Source organism: Elgaria multicarinata, chromosome 9 (assembly GCF_023053635.1).
Source record: "Elgaria multicarinata webbii isolate HBS135686 ecotype San Diego chromosome 9, rElgMul1.1.pri, whole genome shotgun sequence".
In the NCBI taxonomy this organism is placed as follows: domain Eukaryota; kingdom Metazoa; phylum Chordata; class Lepidosauria; order Squamata; family Anguidae; genus Elgaria; species Elgaria multicarinata.
Genome location: NC_086179.1, coordinates 77,809,435 through 77,821,990, shown reverse-complemented (window position 1 = coordinate 77,821,990; position 12,556 = coordinate 77,809,435). Strand labels below are relative to the sequence as shown.

Genomic DNA, 12,556 nt, shown 5'->3' with positions numbered 1-12,556 from the left:
TCTGACAGTGGCTTTTCACATGGCCATTTGTACTTGATTACATACCCTGAGCACAAAATATTTGGATACTCTAATCAGTGAATGCATGCTTTAAATTCCCGCTACTCTCTAAATGGAAACAGCAACTGGGAAAGGATGCCCTCTCCTGCTTCTGTGTAGATCTGCGTAGATCTTACATGTGTTCAGCTTTCACAACATACACAGGTCATGTATGTTTCTGTACCAGTATCAAATGCCAGGTGAGATGCTGCCCATAGAACTGAAGGTGCTTGAAGAGCAAGACATGGCCACTGGCAGAGATTGAGATGTTTCAGCTGTGTAATTTTACACTCACCTCCACTTCAAGTAGCCTGGATCTGATGGTTTTCAAATTCTTTTGAAAAAATGTATTCACTCTCCTAAGCGTACCCAATTAAACCCCATGTTACCTGAAAGCCATCTTTCATTAGCTGGAAATTATGCAGTCACTTCGCATTCAGGAGTAAACGTTCAGTGTTGTGAAGCCAAATTTACCAGCATGACTACTACGGTTGCTAATGGGAGCTATTTAACAAAGTCCCTGCCTGGTGATGCTGAAAATGTACTTCTTGCTCTTTTCCCACATAATGTTCTCATATGAAAATAGATTGTGATTCAACCTTCAAAGACCACATACTGTTGATTTAAAAGAGGAAAGAGGTAGGTAGGTAGGTAGGAATAATAACAGACTTAATTACTAATAACTGCCCTGAGATGGCTCAGTTTCATTCTGTATTTATTACAGTTCATACATTATAGTCAGGTGGCAGTCTGTGGGCAACATCTGGACGCAGCAGCCAAAGAAAGCTTCCAAACAATTTCTATGAGGGCAGAGATGCCTCAGCTGGTGCTTCTGTCTTCAAATTCAAACCATCCTTCCCTTCTCCACATCCAATGATTCATTTGTGGGTTCAGAAACACTCTGCTTCTACATCCACTATAAAAAGGTATCATTCCCTGAACGCACATGTAAACCATTGGGCTCAGGGTGAAGTGGAGGCTGACAGAAGGGTTAAAGAGACATTTCTGCTCTTGCTGAGAGACAAGCAACATGTTCTGCTAAACACACTATTTTTCTTACTCTTATGCAAGTGTGCGCAGCTCTGATGCGGACGGGAATCACAGGGGAAGGGGAGGGTTAAATATCCCCCCACCCAGTTTTTGTCCTGAAATTCCCCCCAACGCCAGTTTTTTTTAAAAGAAAATAAAATCTCCATTGACCCCAATGAAAAGCAATTCCAATTGGCTTTAGTAACACTTCCTATTCTGCCCTTTTTAGACTGTAACATAAGATGAGAATTTCTGAGCAGATTTGTATAAGGTTGCACTGTTAATCTCGACTCAGAACCTGGTGGCTGGTGTGTGTACTTGTGGAAAACTCCAGCTAGACAGCATGGCTAGGGTGCAGGTTACTGGAAGGATCATTTCCTTGCACATATACCTACCCAGATACAAAGAGCTTTTTCTAAGACCCTTCTCCAGGTAAGTCACTAAATGAGGTCTGGCAGGTGGCTATAAAGAGGGCATTTTCAGTGTAGGTACCCAGGTTATAGAACGCCTAGCCTGGAGATTATATTAGGGTCTTTTCAGCACCAGGGTTGCTGGGGTTGGTTTGTTGTTGTTGTTTGGATACTAAAGGACAAAGAAGGTTGCAGACCATCAACCTGTCAGGCCCCACAAGCTTGAACCAAGAGACTTGAGGATCTGACACCAATTCCCAACTTCCTGAGATACTAGGTTGGCTGGTCAGAGAAGGGAATGACCTGCAAAAGAAATCACACTGAGATACTAACACAACACACCAGAATCCTCCTGGTCCTTGGAATCAGGAGATCCCAGAAAAGCTGATCTTTACTACTACCTGTAATACAGCTCCGCTGTACTACCTCACTATTGTTTGGTGGTCTGGTGGGACAAAAACTGAAGGCATAGGTAACTTTGATCTATTTGGATGGTTACCTGGAATTGGATGAGTTAAAAAGCTCTTGTTCATTGTAGTTGTAATTGGATTGTTACGCTGTATACAATGTATTATGTGTGCTTCCCTTATTTAAAAAATTTCTCCAAAAGAGCAGTATATGGCACAGTTACAAGATGGGGGATACTTGGCTCAGCATTACTACAAACGAGAAGGATCTTGGAATTGTTGTAGATCACAAGCTGAATATGAGCCAACAGTGTAATATGGCTGCAAGAAAGGCAAATGCTATTTTGGGCTGCATTAATAGAAGTATAGCTTCCAAATCACGTGAGGTACTGGTTCCTCTCTATTCGGCCCTGGTTAGGCCTCATCTAGAGTATTGCGTCCAGTTCTGGGCTCCACAAATCAAGAAGGATGCAGTCAAGCTGAAGCGTGTTCAGAGGAGGGCAACCAGGATGATCAGGGGTCTGGAAACAAAGCCCTATGAAGAGAGACTGAAAGAACTGGGCATGTTTAGCCTGGAGAAGAGGAGATTGAGGGGAGACATGATAGCACTCTTCAAATGCTTGAAAGGTTGTCACAAAGAGGAGGGCCAGGATCTCTTCTTGATCCTCCCAGAGTGCAGGACACGGAATAACAGGCTCAAGTTAAAGGAAGCCAGATTCCAGCTGGACATCAGGAAAAACTTCCTGACTGTTAGAGCAGTACGACAATGGAATCAATTACCTAGGGAGGTTGTGGGCTCTCCCACACTAGAAGCATTCAAGAGGCAGGTGGACAACCATCTGTCAGGGATGCTTTAGGGTGGATTCCTGCATTGAGCAGGGCCTTGTAGGTCCCTTCCAACTCTGCTATTCTATGATTCTATGAATACCCCAGAAAGACATAGGCCCTTTCTACACCTAAGGATTATCTCAAGAAAATTGAGGGATCCTCCCTGCTTTCTCCTGGGATCTCCTGTATGTCATTTGGATGCACAGGGATGATCCCAGGAGAAAAGGCAGGTGCAGAAACGGCCATAGAATTAGCAGGAAATGAGTTTGTTCCATGTCTGACCTTAAAAGAGTGGTCTGAAAATCAGTGCTCCTAAAGCCTTTGAATAGTAGACTGTGCCTGGCCTCCCCTGCCCCCTCTACACAAGATACTTGCCACCTCTCCAGTTGCTGGGGCTGGATCTTGCCCTCCTTATTACTTTCTAGTATGTAGCAATTGGAGGTGGCTTTTGTCTTGAGCCAAGAGGCATATGTGCATGCTGATAACAAATTAAGAACTCTGCATGGATCAGCTCTTTACACATCACCATGAAAGCTCAAAAAGGCTTCCCCCAACTTGGTGCCCTCCAGATGTGTTGTATTAAAACTTCCAGTAACCCCTAGCCAGCATGGTTTGCTGGGGGATGCTGGACTTTGTAGTATAACACATCTGGAGGGTGCAAGGTTGGGGAAGCCTGGCATAGTGTCTTGCCTACCTGCACAAAGTTGAGCACAGAGCATCAAGTATTCTTTTGGCCTACTCAATACATGGCTGTGCAGAGGTAAGCCAGCATGGAGTGACTCCATGTTGTGGCTGCCAGGCCCTGACAGGATTCTGAGATAGGGCCCAAGTAATTTCCAGTCCAAAATTTAATGTATGAACAAGCTCTGAGAAAATATATACATATGCCAAGGTTCTAGCTTTATATAAATGGAAAATACATAAGTATGCCCTGATAAACACAGACATTAATCTTATGTTATGAACATTTTACAAATGTGGATCTTTAAAATCCAGGGGACATAGCTACTGTGTACATTGTATTATCCTTTAATCTCCAGATCTCATCTGTATGGTGTTTACCACAATGCCATCTGTATCTTTCACAGATAGTTAAGTGGATATTTGATTGGATCAAGTATCTGCTTTAAGTGAATTGAGCATGTTAGCCAGGCTGAAAAACATCAAGCTGGCATTGCTTCTGTTTTCTATCTAGAATTAGAAACAGAAAAAACTTCTCTTTTCTCTTTTTAGCAATGTTTCAATCACAAATGTGTTCATAGTTCTGTCTCTAACACTTGAGACAGAATCACAAATCTGAAATCCAGCCCTGCACTCACTCACAAGAAGTTTTCTGCAGCCAGTTTCATGATGCTTGTAATATGGGGTGATTGGGGAGTATGTATTAATGACTAACACCGTAAACAGACAGTTTGGCTGCTGTATCTGTTCAATGTCACAGTGACTGTGTTACCATAGCAGTTAAACCCCCCCCCCACATCATCATCATCATCATCTATAAAGCACCAATGGATATGTCCAGTAAGGAAGACCTGCCTTCTGCTCACATCGCCAAGTAGCGGGATGTGTTTTGGTGTATATGAGAATGAGCATCCTTATCCAGAGCCACCAGTTGTTATGCACAACTAGTTGTCCATATCTAATGCTGGGTCAGGGGCAAAGTAAATTAAGTACACTAAAGATAAACAATCTATCCCCTACCTAATCTCTGTTGGATCTGACCCCTACATGACAGATGTAATTTAATGAGAAAACAAGGAACCTTATTTTAATTTAAACAAATGTCAGAGGGTATGGAATCATGTCAATAAAAATAAAATGACAACTTTTTAAAGCTATCTTATATATCCTGACTCCACTCTAGAAGGTGTGAAATGCTTAGAAATCCCAATAGCTGTAATGAGACAGCCAACCAGGCATGTTCAGAACTGTGCCCATAACCAGCCCTGTTCTCTCTTTTTCTCCCCCGCCCCACTGTTCTTGAGTGCAAAGATTAACCAAAGAAGATTACACAAGAAAGTATACAAAAACAAATACTTGAAAACACATGAAAACCCTTGAAAATTGAGACAAAACAAATGTCATTATGCTTGGCACAAGCCAGCTCAACCTTCCAAGGAGATGGCATGTTGTGAACTTTTTACAAATTCGCTACACACACATGCATGCCAGGCTAAGACACTCAGACTTAAATATATTGTGCGAAAAATGCTCAATTTGGCTGCAATACTTAACAAATTAGGTTACTTAATTCCCGTTGACTTCAGTAGGAATAAGGAGCCTATGCCCAGAATTACAGTTCATGGGAGCCAGCATAGGCCCCAGGCTCATATGGACAACTATAAAAACATGAGAAGTGCCATGCTGGATCAGACCAAGGGTCCATCTAGTCCAGCCCTCTGTTCACACAGTGGCCAACCAGCCATTGGCCAGGGATGAACAAGCAAGACATGGTGCTACAGCATCCTCCCACCCATGTTTCCCAGCAAGTTGTGCACACAGGCTTATTGCCTTGAATACTGGAGATAGCACACAACCATCAGGGCTAGTAGCCATTGATAGCCTTTGCCTCCAGGAATTTATCCAACCCCCTTTTGAAGCCATCCAGATTGGTGACCATCACCACATCCTGTGAGTTCCATAATTTAACTATGCGCGGTATGAAGTACTTCCTTTTTATTTGTCCTGATCTCCCACCAATCAGTTTCATGGGATGACCCCAGGTTCTAGTATTTTGAGAGAGGGAGAAAAATGTCTACCTGTCCTCATTCTCTATAACAAACAAGAAATGGAAGTTTTAACCTGCCTCATACATAACACTAAGCCATGGCATGGCTTGCTAAATTCCAGGTTGTTGTGATTTGTGAATGTGGCCGTGCTAACCATAATTTATTAACCATGGGGCAGTATTCAGCAGAGTGCTACACCTCCTCTGATTTTGAGTCCTACATGCACAGTGGAATGGGCAGGACTCCATCGCTCGCAGAAACAAATTGGTGAAGGGGTTACAGAATTGGTGGGGGCACAGCGCTCAGTTAGATATTGCCCATGGTTTGTTAACCATGAACAACCCAAAAAGAGAACTCATGGTTTGTTGTTGGGTTATAAACTCTGAGCTGATCAAACTATGGGTTATTGTGATGTGTGAACTTGCAACTGTGATTTGTTCATGGGTTGTTGGACTATGCTACAGAGGTAACAGACAAGAGTGGTAAAAAAATACCACAGCTGCTCCACTCTTGCTTGCTCTTTGCCTGAATTAACACTAATGGTGAAGTCTGCTTGGCATTGCCAACCAGGCAGATCTGCTCCCCTGTCCCACCTGAACCTCAGACCTGCTCCTGACAGCACTGGGGGAATTTTAAGGCCTACTTACTGAAAGGGGTTCCTCATTGCCAAACTGCACATAAGCTATCTGTACCCCATCCCTCGGAGGTCAAGAACCTTTGAACTCTGGGGGTTACCCCCAAAACACATTTCTCTCTTCTGCAAAGTGCTCACACCAACTACCTGATCTCTGGAGGTCAAGAACTCTGCTGTGGGGAGAAACGGTTCATTCAGTGCTTCAGATTTCCAGGGCTTTGGCTAGGGTTGGGGCAAGGCATTTTTTCTTCAGCAATCTACAAAAGTGCTGGGAACAGCTGATGAATCTCCCATGCCTTGTGTGTAGAACAGACCAATGACAAGCAAGCAGCTAACATGGTGAAGTCCTGCCAGTATTACAGCATCACAAAGGCATTCAGGACAGGGGGAGAGAGTGGGAAGAGGAGGCAGGGGAAAAACAACTCAGGAAACAAAGAACAAACCTCAGTTCCATCCAATGCCTTCCAGATAAATCCTGGGTAGGGCAACAAGCCATCGTTTAAATAATCCATGGTTTAGTGTGATGTGTAAATGCAGTTTTTACTTGAAAGATATAGCTTTTGCTTTAATTGATCACTATTTGGCAATATAAATTGCAAATGCAATTGATCTGAATTGGAACTGCAGTAGAGAAGAAAGGGTTAAAACCTCTTACACCTCAAGCTAGGGTCCTGATCTGGATCAGGGACCCTGCACTTACTGTAGAATAAAAAAGAAAAAAGATTCAGAAGCTAGCTACATCTTTAAAGTAACCTTTGCTTTGAGCGTGAATCTCTCCCCATCGAATTCAGAGGAGGAGTGTGCAAGCTAGTCTTGCGGCAGCTCCAGCTCATAACAACAACCTATGTTGTTGTATCTGAACTAGGTCTTTATCTTTTACCAAACAGCCAACCAGATTTAACAGACAAAAAATAAATAAATGCAAACATAAATGAAAAGTGTGTGGTTTGTTTTCCACCCATTTTTGTAAATTGTGCCAATTTGGGGGGTTGTTAATCAGTAGTAGATCATGCATTCACTGTTTGGAATGGTTAAAGGTGACAGAAAACCTGTTTCCTACTGACTTCTAAAACGCTACGTGAATATTTTCTTTTCATAGTTGTGTAGCCAGGAAAAGAATATCGCCAGTAGTAGTTGTGATTTAAAAGGATCATGTTCACAGCAGTCCAGATTTTTTTTTCTGGCTGCAATTAGTAGAAAATGGAGCAACTTGTAGTAGAGTCTACAGGAAAGACGCTAGAAGCCAAGGGTGCCCTTTTAGTTCAAACACTTTCAGTCTCATTAGGCAGGTTGCCAGCCACGGAAAACCCTTTCATTAACCTAGTGGTCTGAGCCCAACAGTCTAATTTATGAAAGGGAAGAACGCCTTCAAATTCTCAGGCGATACTTGGCTGGTCCAGTGGTCAAAAATCTCATTAACTGCTTTGCTGCAGACATATTCTCAGCTGAGCACAGCTATCAGAGTCAAACCAGGGTGAAAATTAAACAAACTAGAAACAACAAATAAAGCCACAGAAACTGGAAAAGGCGTGACATTTGCAACCTAAGGGGGAAAAGGTGGTGAATACTAGACAAGCGTTACTGCCTCGAACTGTGGGTTTGTAGGCCATGCAGATTTGAGCATCCAATTAGACAAATGGAAATTAGGTGGCACTGAGAAAAAGTGAGTAACATTAAACTCTTGCGTAATGTTAAACTCAACTTCAGGAAGGGTGTGTCGAAGAGTTAAGAGAGGACAGCAAAAAGTACAGTGAACCCATCACGTATTTCAACACAGGGGCACATTTCTGCTAATCGCCAAAGGTAAAAATGAGCACTGAGCACAAACACTTTCTTCCTTTGATGTGTCTCATTCTCTCCCTTCCCCCTCCATGCTCATTAAAGATACTGGGTTTTGTACGTGCTTGTTTTCGGCTGAAAAGAATGCATACCCGTAATGACACTTTCTACTGAATCAGCCAAGATCTTCACAAACTTAGGAGAACAAAGAGTTCTGTGGCACCTTAAAGATGGACAAATTTATTCTGATGTAAGCTTTCGTGGACACTGTCTACTTCATGAGATTCAAGTGGACATTGAATAAATACGTTAAGTCTTTAAGGTGCCACGAAACACTTTGTTGTTTTCCCTGCAATAGATTTACATGGCTACCCCTCTGGAAATTGTTATAGCCCTGGAAAAATACCTCACCAATTCCTTTTCCAAAGAAAATCCAGGGCTTCAATTCTCTAGATTCTTCAGTATTAGCACTGAGCTTAGCTCAAGTTTTGAATAGCAAACTCCTTCCAGCTTTGCATATGCATGCATCCCTGAGGTTCAGACAGCCTGACCCACCGGCACTTTACAAGTTAGAGTTGTCCTCACTTCACCCCAATATTTTTTTTAAAATGATACCCATCCTATCCAGCTTTGGACTGGAGCCAATTTCTTTTAAACAATGCAGAAAGGTAGAAATGGATGGCAGAAAATGGTGCCTGTAGCAATTGCTTCATCATCTTGCTCCACAGGAAGACCAGCTCTGGGCATCTTTTCTATAAATTATTCCTTTTATTCAAATATTTCTAGAACAAAACCATGTTTTATATACTTTGCTCTATGCTTGTTTCTTCAGAAATACATCACACTGTGTTCAGTGGGCTTCACTCCCAAGTACACATACAAAGAAGTGAAACCTTAAAAAGGTGCCTAGAAAGAAACAAGGCCTAGCTGGCACTAACTCCTTAAAACTCATAGTGATGAAGGCCCAAGTTGTTTCTAGTTTATTGCATTTTACGGGCTTTCTGTGGTCCTGACAGTAGTGAGTTAAATGCATGACACAGCTCTTTCTAAGTGACCAAAGGATACACCAAATTTCTCTACCCATGATCAGATTTCAGATCTGGGTATGGTGTATGGAAAAAGTTACCTCATTATGGCTGAAACCCAATTTGGTCATGTGACATAGCAATGAAATGGCTGCTTGGGCACGCAGCCCACTGAACTCACTGCCTGGCCAGGGCTGATTCTCAGTCATGGAACCTGCCATGCCTTAAAAAGGTATTTCCTCCCCCACCTACCCCAAATCATTAAATGTTTGCAAAGGTTTTCTCTGAGATCCCTCTACCCTTCTCCTGGCACACTGTTGGTGCAAATAAAAAAATCAACAACAATAGCAACACACTATTTTCCAGTGTTATTTTTCTTTCCCCTCTACAGACAGATGTGAAATTCTTTAAAGAGCTTCAGAGTTCCTGAAGCTTACAGTGTGATTAAGTGCAGATAAGGGTGCACTTCAAAGTCCTTACAGTGAATTCCTCAGGTGCCAGCTAAATGACTGTTAGTAGCAGCATGTCATGCCAAATCTTTTCTCCCGTTAAGTGGATTATAGGAAAATGCCCATCACTACCAAACATATTTTGAATTAAAAGAGATAGTAATCTAAAGATGACAGAACATTTCAAGAAATATTGCCCGTTCCTTTGCTGCTGTATATTCACATATCTTATAAAACAAGAATCCAGTGCTGAAATCAGCTTGTTTGATCAAAAGTTGGAGTTAACAGCTGATAACTTAGATCAGTCTTTCCCAATCTCGTGTCATCCAGAGATTTTGGCCTACAATTCCCATCAGCCCTCACTACTGGCTATGCTGGCTGGGGCATATGGGAGTTGTAGGCCAAAGCATTTGGGGGATCACAAGTTGCCCACTCACATTTGCGGGCATCGTGGACGAGCATTCTTTGGCACCGTTACTGGTGAGGGGTAACGCCTGAGGCTCACAGCTGGGAGCCTTGTGGCAACAGCTGGTGAGATAGGGCTTACCTCTGAGGCCAACCTTTGTCACTCACCCGGAGTTTTGTAACATGGGGGGAGCGACACCGGAAGGCCTACCAACCCCATTATGGGGAAGCCAGAGGGGTGGTGGAATACAGGCCACACCTCTCTGGCTACGAATGACTCGCCCGATCCCTTTAAGGCCAGATGGATGGCCAAGATAGGATGCCCGCTTAGGCCTCCACCTCCTGTAGAATTCTAAATAAAAGTTGCCCTTATTTAAATCCATTTTCTGTGTGTCGTCTCTTTATTTATGCCCTCCGCTCACGCAATGGCTATGCTGGCTGGGGCATATGGGAGTTGTAGTCCAAAACATTTGGAGGATCACAAGTTGCCCACTCACTCCTGGTCTAAGGCGTTGGTGAAGCCCTCTAGACTATAAATGGGGTCATACCTGCTGACCTCCTATTTCATGTCATTCATCAGAGATGGCAGGGATATCATGGACAGCCTGATTTATGGCTTGGAGACTGCAGGATTGACTGAGGTGGGGGGGGACTACAGCTCCCATGTTGCACAACCGCCTTCTGTGCACCAGGTGTGTATTGGGCATGCGGAGCCTGACTTCTTGCTTCAGCTTTGTTTTCTCCAGAACTCAGCTAAGCAATGCACAGGTGTATAAGACAGGTCAAGTCCTACTCACAACCTGAAGAAGCCAGGAGGGTCGTAGCCTGCTCCTGGCCCTAATGTGCTGTGAGGATTCTGTTGTTTGCACTGAGGAGAAGAAAGGGTTATTATCTTTGTGTTGTTGTACAAATGACAATATGTCAGTATATGCTCTTCTTATACATGGATGACATAGTCATGGTCTGTGGCTTAATACTCCAATACATATTCATTCAATCAACTGTAGACCCCCGCAAATAAAAAGTGCAATGTTCTGCTGATGCAGCAGGCTTCATTCAGAATCTCCTCTGAGACTATTAGAAGGCTGACTGGCTAGCATATCATTAACACAGACAAAAACACTTGGGGGCCTTGAGTGTGAGAGTAAATTAAACATGCAAGCCCCCTACAGGACCAAGCGCATTGTGTAGAAAGAGCCAGTAAATTCGCTTCTTAGTTGCATCACTTGACATGCATTTGAGCTTTGTGTAACTGAAGAGTTCCCTAGAAGTTCTTCTGTAAAAGCAAAGGCATTAGCTTTTCACAAAGGGCCTTCCTTCCGACAATGTAAAGTTTCAAACTTTGCCAAAGTCTTGGAATGTTTATGTCTCTTAACATGTGGCAGAGGGAGGCATGTCTGTTTTACAGAAAGCAGGCTTTTCTCTGCTGCCTGCTAGGTTATGGCTCACTTGACCAATGTGCTAAAGTATATATATCCTGCTATGTATTAGCCACCACCAATAAGGAAGAGTTCCAAAGTTAGATTTCTCCCTGGTGAGAGAGTGTGAAGTTATAAGTGTGTGTGTGTGTGTGTGTGTGTGTGCATGCTTTGCTAAAGTTTGTGATCAAGTGGCTCTATTCAGATTGTTTGCTAATACTCCTGTGCTTTTTCTGACCCATACAACTCTCCTACCCATTATGCTACGCGTATACCATCCTGCAATCCCATTATCCAGAGCATTCACTAGCTCCTCTTCCTACAGGACCTACATGAGCACCATAGAATAGAGGAAATCAGCAGTACCTCCTGGCTTGCAAATCTGAGCAAAGAACGAACACGGTTTATTGATTATTGGGATCATCTGATTCCCATACCCTTTTAGATTTTGATTTCACCCATTCTAATGTATCTATTTCAACACATCTGCCACCTATTTTGAAACTCTACGTATTTCCAGAAATGTGCAGGTCCAAAGTCACATCTAGTGATTCCAGTGATAAAATGATCATATGGATGCGCTTAAAAATCAATCACACCCCGTCTATGTAGATGGTATTTGGAAAAATCCACACTTATGAAGATTTCAGCATTTTATTAGAAGTAAACTTTAGGATAGTCCTCCCCAATCTGGTGGGCTTCAGCTCCCATTAACTTTAGACAGCATGGCAAATTTGCAAGATTTCTGGGAGTTGTGGTCCAAAACATCTGTTGGGGACCAGGTTGGGGAAGGCTGTTTTTTTAAAAAAGAAATGAGAAACACTCCCAGGAGCACTCAGACCCACCATGTGCAAATTGCTCATGACACCTCTAGTACCTTTTGCCAGGGGAGGAGTTAGGCATAACAGATAAAGAGAATCTTGAGCACAGAAGCCAGCGCACTGGACAGAGGAGCATACAAGTTGTCTATCCCACCCCACCCTACTCCTTCATTTGCTCACTGCTACCCTTTCCACGTCATCTTGCTCGAGCTGATAAAAAGTTAAAAAGCTCCCTGCAGGCTTCCCATCGCAGGCACCTGGCTGCAAGGCACTTTGTTAATTTCCCCCCAGGTGGAACTGGAAGAGGTGATGGCAGGAAGTGGACGGGGGGGGGGGGGGAACTGGCAGCTTGAACAACATCTGATTTGTGGAGACACTTGTCTGTCAGCACAGCTGTGACGACCGGTGGGCTGTGCATCTGAAGAATTCACTTTAAGCACCCTCTATACTATTTACATCTGTCTTCCTATTAAATAACATTATTCTTAGGGATGTATACATACAAAGTAGCTGCACAAATACTAGTACATGTTGTCTCAGGTCACAATTAAATGCCAGGCAAAAACATTTTTTTGCCCCTTCT

General features: G+C 43.1%; 1 protein-coding gene across 2 annotated transcripts in view; it reads right to left on the bottom strand.

The window, feature by feature from the left end:
- CELSR1 (cadherin EGF LAG seven-pass G-type receptor 1) overlaps positions 1 to 12,556 on the bottom strand; it is a 182,415-nt gene that overhangs the window by 59,728 nt on the left and 110,131 nt on the right. The gene's annotated exons all lie outside the window — the stretch shown is intronic.